Source organism: Pipistrellus hanaki (genome assembly GCF_964339955.1).
Source record: "Pipistrellus hanaki genome assembly, chromosome: 3".
Taxonomy (NCBI): Eukaryota; Metazoa; Chordata; class Mammalia; order Chiroptera; family Vespertilionidae; genus Pipistrellus; species Pipistrellus hanaki.
In genome coordinates, this window is record NC_140505.1 from 139,590,501 (window position 1) to 139,604,231 (window position 13,731).

Sequence of the window (13,731 nt, forward strand, 5' to 3'; positions counted from 1 at the left end):
GCCACCTATTGTTAAGAGTTCTGGTAAAGTCTTTCCCTAGATTCCACCCCTTCCACCACCACCACCACCCCAATCCCCGCCCCCGCTCCCGTGATATTAAGAATTTAGTCTTGTCTAGATTTGAGAATAACTTAAAGACCCATCAAAGACCTTAGGACATTACGACTCTCTGACCCTCTCAGTCCATATCATTCCCCTTACTCCCTAAACGTTTCAGAAAAATGGAAATATGCCAGCCACCCAAGAGCTGGCTTCCTTTTCCTTTTTCTCTCCCTAGCTCCCTGTGGCCTCTCTTCCTCAGGCTCTAAGGGGGTCTCCATCTCACTCCCTCAGCCCCCTTTCTCCTCCCCCTCCCATTTCCCCCTTCTTTAGTGCACATGTCCCTCAATTTGATTTACTTCTTTACATTGTGTAGCTTTGCAACGGTTGGTCCTTAGAGAGCCCTCAGAGGGAGTACTCCATCTGTCAGCCTTTCACCATCTCTCTCTGGCCTCCAGCCACTGCCCCTCCCTTTCCCCTTCCCGGGGGCAGTTGCCGAGGGAGCTATGGGAGATTTAGGCGAGCTACTCTTGTCCCTCTTCTTCCCACCTCAGTCCTCTCTTGAGGGTTTTCTTTTCCCCACTTTCCCCACTCTCGCTCAGCTTGATTCTGGCCACCCCCTAGGAAAAGCCTTTGAAGTCACAGAAGTGGGTGAGAGTGTACAGTGCAGTGGAGGCACTGCATGACCTCTCTCCTACTGGGATGCCCGATGCTATATAATTAAGACCTGCTGATCTAGCGGAATAGTGGGTCATCAGTAAATTCAGGACTAGCCTCACCAAGGATAGGGAGCAATGGTGCAGAAAAGAGCAAACTGCAGATAATCCAAAATTATATCTCATTCCACAAATATCTATTTGTTTCAATCCTATGAGTAGCTGGAGGCACAAGTGTGGGTAAAATAGGAAGCGCCCCAAGGATTCCAGGGACTCGCAGTCTAATAGAGGCTGTTACATATACGATGGCTTCCGGCAGGAAAACGGTGGCGAGTGCAAAATGTGCTCGAGGACTCCAGGAGAAGGTGTCTCCCGCTCCAGGAATGGTTCCAGTGGGAGGTGGATTTTGAGCTGTGCCTTGAGACAAATGTAGTTTTTCATTGTACTCCTCCTATTAACTCAGCACCAAATGGAAACTAGGCATTTACCCGAATTTTTCTCTAAAGCTCCCCAGTAATCCATTTTACATACTGAACTCACAGGGGTTTATGTTTAAGGTGAAAACTGAGGGTGTTTTGTTTCTCTGATTTGTTTGTGAGTGCTAAGGAGAATGGGCAGATTTACTTGTTATTTTTGCCTGGCTGGGGTAGGTAACTCAGTAACTTGTTCTCTGGTAGATGTGTTGCATGACAGTGCTAGCTTTTAAGATTCCAACCATTTAGAACCATAGAGAATAGCAAGTCCATATTCGCTGAGTGCTCTAGAAATCTGCCTTGTTTTACTCCCCTTGGGCAGAAAGTGTGAATTATTTTGTGCATGGAAATAAAACAGAAAAGATAAAATGCAGTGAGAGTGGCTTGAAAGAGTTACCGACTGAGATGGTTTGACTTATATGACTGGAGGTTGTCTGGAAACAACCAAAACAAAACCAAAAAACACTTGTCGCCACTCCTTTGTAACCTCAAGCCTTTTATAAAAAACATAATTTAACCTCAACAGGGCATCAGGAAACCATGTCAAATTCACCCCTGTATTATTTACATAAGTTAAGATAGTAAATAACTAAAATGGGCTCAGTAGAATAATTCAAGTGGACTCCTGAGATAAAACTTGCAGCTTTGACATTCACAGCAGATTTCTAAGACATTAAAAAATGGCATAAAGTAAATTTTTAAAAATAATATACAAAATTTTGTATATAATGTGATCTCAATTACCTACAATCTATACTAAGAACTGAAGTTTTTCTACATCCCATACAGCTTACTGTCCACATTAACCTGACTTCCCTACTCAGGAAGCTTTTGCCCAAGAGAAATGTTTTAAATAACTTTACTGTTTATTTAAGGAATTTTGCTAAAACACACATACACTGAAATGCACATTGAATAATAGGGTCAAATGATTGTTTACCATCAAATATTCACCTCATAATCCTTGCCTTGCTTTCTTTTCCAGTTCTACACTATTGTACCATTATTTAAGTAAGTCTTTGTTGATTTCAGAGAAAGAAAGGGGGGAGGAAGAGAGAGGTAGAAACACTGATGAGAGAAAAACTTGAATCAGCTGCCTCCTGCATGCCCCCTACTGGGGATGAAGCCTCAAACCCAGGCACGTGCCCTGAGAGGGAATCCAACCTGTGACCTCCTGGTGCATGGGATGATGTTCAACCCACTGAGCCACACTGGCTAGGCTGTACCATTATTTTTATCCATTCTTCCTCACTCCTCACACTGAAACATCCTTCTTGCCTTAACTGGTTTGGCTCAGTGGATAGAGCATTGTTCTGAGGACTGAAGGGTCCCAGGTTTGATTCCAGTCAAGGACATGTACCTTAGTTGTGGGCACATCCCTCGTAGGGGGTGTATAGGAGGCAGCTGATCGATGTTTCTAACTCTTTATCCCTCTCTGTAAAAAATCAATAAAACTAATTTTTTAAATTAAAAAAACAGCAAGATCCTTCTTACACTGTACTTTCATTTTATAAATATCCTGACACCCATTCCTAAAAAAAAAAACAAAAAAACAAAAAAAACAACAAACAAACAAAAAAAACACACACACACAAACACTTTTACAACTGTGGCATAGAAAACAGTAACTAAACTTTGTCTTATGGACAAGTTATTTGAGTAGAATTTTTGAAGGATCCAGTATTTTCAAATGTTCGAAGAAAAGAGGCAGGAAAGAAAAATGGCAGACTTTTAAAATTGAATTTATTAGGGTGACATTGGTTAATAAAATTATATGGGCTCAGGTGTACAGTTCTATAATACATCACCTTTATATGTGTTCACTCCAAGTCAAGTCTCCTTCCATCAGCATTTATCCCCATTTACTCTTTCCCCCCCCCCATTTATATAATAGTATTTATCTTTAAATACAAACTAGAAAATTTAATTTCACAAGTATTCTTTCTCCTCCCACCCCTCCCCGTTCACCTCTAGTAATCACTGTGCTCTTGTCTGTGTCCATGAGTTTTTGTGTTTGTTGTTTGTTTTTTGCTTAATTCCTTCTAATCGTTGTAACTTAGGCAGTAGGCTATGTTTGATTTTTATTTTTTTGTTAACTAGAAGCCCAATGCATGAAATTCATGCAAGAGCAGGCCTTCCTTCCCCAGCTGCTGGCACTGGCTTCCCTCAGGCACCTGGGACACAGGCTCGCCTCACAGCCAGGCCTCCTCCTATCTAATTAGCATATTATGCTTTTATTATTATAGCTTTTTTATGGGAACAAAAGAGTGTATTTTGCCTGTTTAAAATAAGTCAATAGTCAAATGTACAATTCTTAAGAAATCCCTGCAAGTCTTTTGAGATGCATTCACACCATTAGGGCACAGAGAATATAAAATCATTTTGAAAGCAATCCAAAAGGGTGGTTCAGAGAACAGATTTTGAAATTCTAATGTTTTATATCTTTCTTCTATAATGTACTTTTTCTGAGTTTGTACTAATTCTCCTCTTACTAACCTCATCTAATGCTCTATGATTATACTCAAAAGCAATCTTTGCAAAAAGTGATGATATTTAAAGATGTACTTATTGTTATATGGTGCATTATCACAATTCATGTGACTTGTTCCTTTCTCCTATAAAATGCATGCTCTCCTCATGCTGAAAATTTGTCTTACTTTTCAATGTATTCGCTGCAGCACAAAACATAGTACATTTATTACATTTGTTGAACATAACTAGAGGAGGTTATCTCAAGAATCACACAAAATGGGTCGGACAACCTGACAGCATTGTATAAATTTTTATTGAGCACCTATGACTGCCAGACACTGGTTGGTTCAGGCACTAGGGATCTAGTGGAGAATTGGAGTGACATGTTTTGGGGTTTTTTGTTTGTTTTTTTTTTCATTTATATAATAGTATTTATCTTTAAATACAAACTAGAAAATTTAATTTCACAAGTATTTTCAGAAATAATCTCCTGACGTTTAAAGTCAGGATGCTCTACCTTGGTTTCAGCTGTCCTTGAGTCAGTCCTCCAGTTGTGATAAGAAATCCTATTTCACTTTTCCAATGAGAAGTCCTTGTTAAAAGTTCTCTACTCAAAGCAAATATCTTGTTTCAGGCCCCAAGGACCTTATGACTATAAAATGCTTAAAACATTGTTCAAACAGTTGGATTAAAAGTGTTATAACCTGTATATGTGCGTGGCAAGAGGAAATAGTGAAGTGAGATGTTAAGAATCCATCCAGGAAGTTGGTTTAGAATGCAAAAAGGAGAAAGCAGAATGGCTTAAAGTAGAGAAAAAAGATGTAGAAGAGTCCTTCCCTCTCTGCCCTTACCCAGAATCACTCTATCCATTCCTCCTTATTTATCCTGGATGTTTTCTTCTCTTCTGAGCCAATTAGCCAAGACCTGGGTATCTCTCCAGTGCCCAGGTCTTGCTGTGGTATACCCCACAACAGGGATGGGTGTGTGTGTGTGTGTGTGTGTGTGTGTGTGTGTGTGTTGAGAGAGAGAGAGAATGAGAATGAGACTGAGAATGAGAATGTGTGTGCACAGAAGGACTTTGACTGAAAAAGCTCCTATTCCTATTCATTTATTCATTAGGGTCATAGTGATTGGAATACCTTAGATAAATTTGTATTTTAAAAACATACACACAGAGAACTTCAGTAAAATAAACTTATTCACCAGTATGTATTTGGCTCAAGTCCTGGCTCAATTACTGTCAGTACCTTCTTTTCATTTTCTAAAGTGTCTCAATTGAACAATACATATGTAATTACCTTACCTTTATCAGGAGCACTTGAGAAATAGCAGGAGAAGAATAGAGAGAGGAAATATTTGTTTTCAAAAGGTTTCCAACTTAATCGGAGAAAGAACCAAGCTAATGTAAGCGAAACAATATCAACAAAGTTCAATTCTTTTTTAAATGTACTAACTGGAAACCAGAGGACTTCGGTTTCAGGATTTATCAGTAACTTACCGTGACCTCTTTGAGCCCCATCTATGAATTGAGGGTCATAAACTAGATGATGACTATTCTCCCATATCTAGTTTAACTTTCTAAAATCACATTAAGAAGACACAAAATTAAGACATTTTAATATAGAAGCTGTGCTATAAAAGGCAGTGTTCATGGAAGAGGTAATGCAACGGATATAACAGGAAGGTGGCGTGGAACCTGCATGGACCAGGCCAGGATGAGATTAACCTTCTTAATCGATGCTCCTCTCCACACCTTGCTCTTAGATGATTCATCCTTTGCCCTGGGGGGATATGTGAGTGGGATGGGAGGCTGGCTAAAAACAGCAGCAGAGAGATACAAAGGACCACTGACAAAGGAGCATGTCTAGTAAACCTCAGAGGTCTGCAGCATTTTCAAAGTTAGAAATAAACAAATTCTGTGTTCCACTCCCCTGTTCTGAAGGCAGTACCATTAACTGAAAACTTAATAGATTATATAGCTTTGCAATTTTTTATAAGTGTTATTTTAAGTAGCTGTAATATTCATTAGCACTTTGTAAGATATTTCCTTGTGGAAATATATTTAAACTGCTTTTAGACTATCTATAATATAAGCAAACTGTTGTGTGCCTGATATGACTCACGTCCTAGGAATAAAATAAAATAAAAACTCTTATGCATCATCTTTGCTCTAAAGGAAATGAGAAAGAAAACTGGCATGTCCTTAGGCAATTTCACACCATTTTCTAATTTAATATTTGTCATAGGTAATTTTATGTGTCAACCTGACGAGGCTAAGGAATGCCCAGATAGCCTGTAAAACATTATTTTGGGCTGTAACTGTGAGGATGTTTCTGGAAGAGATTAGCATTAGCAGTAGACTGAGTGAGGAAGACAGCCCTCACCAATACAGCAAGGCATCTTCTAGTCTGTTGAGCAACTGAATAGAACAAACAGGTGTAGGAACAACAAATTTGATCTCTCTACCTGAGCTGAAATATCCATCTTCTTCTGCCCTCAGATGTCAGTGTGCCTGTTCTTGGGTCTTTGGAATTAGACTCAGACTTATCTCATCAGCTCCCCTTGTTTTTCAGCCTTCAGACTTGGACTGAATTACACTATTGGTTTTCCTGCTTCTACAGCTTGCAGTCATCAAATGATGGAACTTTTTTACCTCCATCATGTGAGCCAATTCCTATGATTGATATAGATAGATAGATTAGATAGATAGATAGATAGATAGATAGATAGATAGATAGGCCATATCAGCCACTCAAGAAGAGCCATCTACCACTGTCCTTTTCCCATGTCACACTTAATAACAACTCAAGCCTCATTTTCCATGGTCAGAGGAGTAAGTCACAAGTCTAAAAATTAGACACAGCATTTCGTGACACCAGGAGAAAGTATACACATCTTAGCGCCTGTCACCATCTAATGCAAGCACACTTCTCAAGCCTATCATTCACTGCTTTGCTTCTGACTATTCTATTCTACAACAGGAAATTCTTCACATGATCCCTTTCTATACCTTCTTGCCTCTTTCGATGTTATTTCTTCCATAAGAACATCTTCCCCAAAATCACTCTTTTGGCTTATTCTTATTTGATTCTCTGGAATCAAATCTTAGGAAAAGTTAGGCACCTGATATAAGTTGAATTGTGTTCCCTCCAAATAAGATGCATCTTCTTAACCCATAGTACCTTTGAATATCCTATAAGAAGATAGGGTCATTGAAGATAGAATTAACTAAGTAAAAATAAGGTCATACTGGAAGGGGTGGGCCCCTATGCAATATGACTGATGTACTTATAAGAGATAATCATGTGAAGACAGACACACAGGGAGAATGTAATATGAATAGAGAGGATTGGAGTGATGCATACACAAGCCAATGAATGCCAAAGATTGCCAGCAAACTACTGAAGGTAAGAGAAAAGGAAGGATTCCCCTGTTGGCTTCAGGAGAGCATGACCTGGCTGGCATCTTGATTTTGGACTTCTGGCTTCCAGAACTGTGAGACAATAAATTTTGGTTGTATTAAGCTGCCCAGTTTTCTGTACTTTGCTACAGTTGCCCTAGGGACAAATACAGGGCTTCTCTGTGCTCTCAAGTACCTTCTTTTTCATTATCTACAAGTCTATTCTCCTCTAGACTGAATTCCTCAAAGGGAAGGACTCTCTTAATGATTTATACTGGATTATCTATAAATAGTGTTGGATATAGAAAAGGGCCTGAAAAAATATGTGCTGAATAAACAAATGAATGAAGAGGTAGAGGAGATTGGTGACTAGATGGGAAAACATTCCAGATCCTGTCATGTTTTTGTTTTGCTTTGTTTTTGTTTAATTTTATTTTTAGCAACTCTACTGCCAGAATGTTTCCCTTAAGTTCTTTAAAAATATTAGTTTCTATCTTAAATGCACCCTCCAAAGGAAATAGTCACTTAAGAAAAGGACAATTATTTGAGAATGATTATTGCAAGCAAATTTCAGGAGGAAAGTTGACAGCAAAGGAAAGAGTCCTGAGTAGCGTAGCTCAGGTCTTTGAGAAATGGAATTGTTCTCCCTGAGCTAAAAAGACAAGAATTTGGGGCCCAAGAAATCCAAAAATAAAATACTTCTTTTTTAAAAATATATTTTATTAATTTTTTACAGAAAGGAAGAGAGAGGGATAGAGAGTTAGAAATATCAATGAGAGAGAATCATTGATCAGCTGCCTCTTGAACACCCCCCACTGAAGAAGTGCCTGCAACCAAGGTACATGCTTTGGACTGGAATCCACAGTCTGCATTCCGCAGGCCGACGCTCTATCCACTGAGCCAAACCAGTTTTCAATAAAATACTTTTTGTTAATCTTCACCTGAAGATATTTTTTTCCATTGATATTTTAGAGTGAGTGGAGGGGAGGAGGAAAAACTGAGAGGGAGAAACATCAATGTGAGAGAGACATGGGTGTATGCCCTTGACCAGGAATTAAACCTACAATCAAACCCACAATCCTACAGGCCGATGCTCTAGCCACTAAGCCAAATAATCCTTTAATATCAAGACTCATCCTTCTGGCTACTTCTTTTGTCTTATCCCTAATCCTTTAGGTCATGAAGTTGCTATGCCTTTCTATCTCTGATCTCTCTTCCCAGAATTCCTGTCCTAACTTTAATGGTTTCCTAAACAAAATTTCAAAACTTCACTCAAGGGACTCCTCTTCAGTAATGCCTTTTCTGAGTCCTACCCCAGCCTCTTGTGCCAAAAGGGCCTGAAAAAATATGTGCTGAACAGATTTCTTGAAGGGCCTATCTGCACAGCTGTACTAATTTAGACTGTTCACAAGGCCATGATCTTCCTGAGAGCAGGACTTACACCTTTACATTCTTTTCTTTCTTTTTTTTTTTTAAATATATTTTATTGATTTTGTACAGAGAGGAAGGGAGAGAGATAGAGAGTTAGAAACATCGATGAGAGAGAGTCATCGATCAGCTGCCTCTTGCATACCTCCTACTGGGGATATGCCCGCAACCAAGATACATGCCCTTGACCGGAATCGAACCTGGGACCCTTCAGTCCCCAAGCCGACGCTCTATCCATTGAGCCAAACCGGTCTTGGCCACCTTTACATTCTTTAACATCCATCTCACTATGAAAGTGTAGGTAAATGCACAATAAATGTTAGTGAAATAAAGAAATTAAGGACTGGCAAAGTTTGTCTCTAGACAAATTGAAACATTTACTATGTTTCAGCTATAAATAAGACATAAAAATAGAGTCTATGAGACAGTAAGGGGAGTAGCATTCTTTTCCACATGAGACAGGAGTAAAAGAATTCAGCAACTATCATTGCAGGACAAGGAGCAATCAACTTGGAGGAAAAACTTTGGAGTTGGGAGGAGTGAACAGACTCACAAAGGTAGCAGTAGAATCCCATTTTTGAGAAAGAGCTCGATGCCACTTTTTATTCCTTGGCCTGATGATGATGGCCAGGCACAGCTGAGCTAGCCAGCAAGAGAATGGGTGGGATTTGGGAAGGTCCTTTGAGTAAAACTCTCTTCCCTCATTCTGTGTTTAATCTAATTCAAGAGGCCCAGATTGGTTGGGGAGGACAAAACCACCAGGCAAAAACAGTCAAATATTCTTGGCAAATATTGGCCGTGCTCATTTACTCTTCATTGGCCCAGGACCCCGAAGGTGGGGGAAGAGAATTCCAGGCCAGAAAATATAATTAGTCAGCCTGCTGGTTTAGGCTCTAATTTAATCTGGGCAGCTGTGCCAGGAGCCTGTATTAGCATGACACTGGGAGGCGGAGAATATAATTACTGAGCAATGAAGAAGGGGAGGAGAAGTGGGATGGTGACCCGTTTGTGCCTGTGTTGGAGGATGGGGTAGGGGGGGAGGCTGATGTCAATGGAGAGGGAGGATTCCCCTGGGAGAAGAGAATAAGAAAGGGGCTTCTGTCAGTGGGTGGAAGGTGACTTTAATTTGGCTTTTGAGAAATTATGTGTGTGGTGTGCAGAATGAGTGTGTGTGTGTGTGTTGGTGTGTTTGGGGAGAGGGGGCTTTGTGGCTAGGGGCTAGTCCACTCTGTATGACAAAGGTGAGATTGAGAGTTGATGGATGGGCCTTGTCCGTTATTGGAGGGAGGGGCGGGGGGGTGTTAGAGCAGGTTATAGCTAAATTCTGGACAAATATTCTTACTTTTTCAGTGAGCCTGTCTAAAAGGGGAAAGCAGGAAAAGGTTTTTAAATTTGCACACTCATTATCTACTTTTTGTTATAGTCAAAGACATATGATTAAAAGGATAGTTTTTAGGTGGTTGTATTTACACCCAAAAGCTACCAGCTACTAATTTTACTTCCAGGGTACCTACTCTGTGTTACCTCTGTGTTAAGCAGCTTATACTTCATTGTTTTAAGCACTCCTTACAAATATTTCAACAAGGTGTTTGGTATCATAATCTCTACTTAACAATTGAGGAAACTGAGGCTCACAGAGGTTAAATATGATGTCCACAGCCATATAGCTATTAAGGGTTGAAAGCATGATTCAAATCAGGCCTGTCTGACTCTAAACACTGTTACTAACCAGCAACCCCAAATAGGTATAATCCTCTCCATTTATAAATGGGGGGAACTGAGGCTGAGTAGTGACATATTTTCCTTAGCTCAAAATTTGAGTTAATATCACGATTGGAAATAGAACTTGGATCTTACACAAGCTTGCCTTTATGCATAGAGAGCATGTAGCGGGGGGAGGGGGGGGGAGGGAGAAGATTTATTTTCCAAGAATAAAAATTGGAAATCTTGAAAGAAGCAGAAATAAAAATCAATTTCCCTCTCACTTGACCCCATGCTCTTTTCACTATAAGTCAGAAGCATGGTAATAACAAATGTTTTGCTTACTATGTACTAGGTAACATAGTCAGCTTTACATACCCACATTCCATGACAACACTTTGAGATGGGCACTATTACTGTAGTCTGTTACGTGAGAAGACGAAGGCACCAAGGCTACGTCGTTTGCCCCAACTCAACTAACTGGTTAACTACAGAGCAAATGCGGGCAGCCGATCTCTGTCTGCCTGTGAAGCACACTGCTCCTTCAGGTATCACCCCATCCTTCCTGCTGTGTCCCAGACGAATCTGTGAGGTTATCCACCCCATGAAGTGACATAAAACTTCAAAGAGTCACAGAAATCATTTTTTTATTTCACACGTAAGCCAGTCCCACTCAAATTTCAGCCTGCCACGTTGGGGAATGAGAAGACATACAACTACCCTGTTTCCCCAAAAATAAGACAGTGTCTTATATTAATTTTTGCTCCCAAAGATGCGCTAGATCTTATTTTCAGGGGATGTCTTATTTTTCCATGCGCTAGGTCTTATTTTCGGAGGATGTCTTATTTTCGGGGAAACACGGTATATATTGGGGATCACTTCGTTTACTCTCAGAATCAAGTTTCTCTGCACCTTTTTTAGAAATATTTTTTCATTGATTTTAGAAAAGAATAGAGAAAGAAAGAGATAGAAACATCAATGGGTGAAAGAGAATCGTTGATCGGTTGCCTACTGCACACCCCACACTGGAGATCAAGCTGCAACCTGAGCGTGTGCCCTGACCGGGAGTTGAACCTTGACCTCTTGGTTCATAGGTCAACCACTAAGCCACACTGGCCAGGCTTTTAACCTTTCTCTCTCCTGCAAAATTATGTATTCTTTGTCAGCTCCTAGGGGCTCTTGTCTCAGAAGAAACAGAGGAGAAGCCTGGTTCTTCCTTGTCTTTTGTACTTTGAGATTTGTCACTCCTTCACCTCCCTCTGGGACCCTGGGAGCCACTGGGGAAAGGAACGGAGGGAAGCCAGCTTTCCACTCCTAAAGGAGGAAGAGAGGGACGCTGTGCTCACAGGGCCTCTGGAAAACCGAGTTAGCAGGAGGAGCTGGCCCTCCCGGCAGCCTAGCCCTGCTTGCTCAGCTGGTCAGCAGATGCCTACACTCAAGAGCGGCTCTTCTCTAGGGTCGCTGCCAATCTCTTGGGCCTTGGCAAAGGGAGCCAAAAGGAGCACAGATGTGTCCTGAAGCCGGCAGGCAACACAGGGTGGCGGCACAGCCATGTTCAGGAAGCCAGAGAGGCACCTGGATTTCACAGGTCCCCTATCCCTGACCTCCCCCAGCCCTATAGCCTCGATTTCTATGTCTTCTCCCTCACTCTCCCAAATCCTCCCCAACCTCCTCAGAAGAGCACGTGGGCTATAACTAAAAAGAACTTCTGATTGAAAATCCGAAACCTTGGTCTTGCCATTAGTTGTGTGAGCGTCTTCATCTATAAAATGAGACAAATATCTGCTGTACATTTCCAACAAAGCTGTGACAACGAGAGGAAAATAGATACTAAAGGCTGGTTGCATCAGTTACCCAGGCAATGACAGGGATGCTCTCAGTGCCGTTGTCACAGTGAATGGACTTACAGAGCAGCAGACATGATACAGGTTTCAGAATCAGAGTTGGGCAGATGAGGGACGAAACCCTGGCCTTCTTCTGAGATTGCTGGGACTCGTTCTCCTCCTCTGCACACTGGGAATACTACCTACCTCCCGCCTAAAGGATGCTGCAGATGTCAGTGAAGGGGCAAACAGTGGAAAACATATTTGGGTAATGAGAGCTCAATACATATTTGTCCTCTCCCAGATTTGATGCTCCCCAAATCCAACCCAGAGCTACCGGCCCCTGGGCTCAGGGTTGTGTTGGTTGCCTGCCCAAGAGAGCAAATACACCTGGGGTGTGCACTCTGACCAGGCTCCGTTGGCCTGGAAGGAGGGGGCTTGTTTTGCCCTCCAATCTACTGAGATTGTTATGTGCTAGACTCCAGGGCAACAATGTCCTGATGCGGGTTAGGACTCTAGTACCAGAGTTCCAAGCAGGAGCACAGCGTACAGGAGTTAGAGATAGGACCATCACACACACACACACACACACACACACACACAGCTTCCAGAATGGTATTTCTAAACATGTCTCTGAATACATCCTGCCCTACTCAATAGAGTTTTGATGTGTTTGATCTCCACCAGTAAGCACATAAAATGCTAAAACTAGTCGATGTACGTGGAAAATAATGAATAGACTATTTACACAGTTGCAAAATATTTAATCGCACTTATTTTAAAAGGAAAATACGTTCGTAGTAAATAAAAAGGAAAGAAGAATGCCTCCTGAGTAACTAACAACAGGGAAACTGACACCCTGTGTGGCCTGGCATGATAACTGAGAGGGAAACAGCATCTCATTTACAATCCAGAAACCATCTCCTAACCTCAGTTTCATCACACGGAAGTGCAAGCAAACCAACTTGAGGGACATTTAGAGCAGAGAGGGACCATGCTCTTCAAACATGCCAACATCGTGGAGATCATTAAAGCTGAGGAGCGGTTCCAGATTAAAGGAGATGAGACGGAAATCCGTGTGCCGGGTGTGATCCTGTTCATTGGTGGAAATAATAATAAAATTTGAATAAGCTCAGTAGGTTAGATAATAATATTGTATCAATGTTACGTTTCCTGGTTTTGCTAATTGTACTCTAACTGTGATGATGATTGTCCTTAATTTTAAGTAAAGCATAAAGGGGCATAAGATATGCACATTTTTCTCAACGTTTCCGAAAAAAGAGACAGTGTTATAAAGCAAAATATTAACCTTGTAAATCAGAGTTCCCTTTACTCTTCTTACAGTTCTTCCATAAGTTTTGAATTATTTCAAAACAATAAACTTCAAGTTCTGAAATATAACCTTTAAGGATTTCTTAAATATAACCTCAAACTATCTTAACAACCTTATGTTCCACTATTCTTGGTTATAAAACTCACATTATAGCCACATTGAGCTACTTGATTTTTCCCAAATATCCAAGCATCCCCTCTATTTTCCACCATGGTATTTACCCTCACTCAGATCTCCCCTGCCAGGGCAGCCTTCTTTTTACTTCTCAAACTTTTGAAATCCTCTTCAACCCTGGACAGCCTTAATAAATAAAAAAATCACCCAACCTAAGGAAAAAGCCATCTTCTCCTCAGCTCCTAAATTCATCCAATCTCCTGGGTTAATTCATTAATTTGGGTTAGGTCAA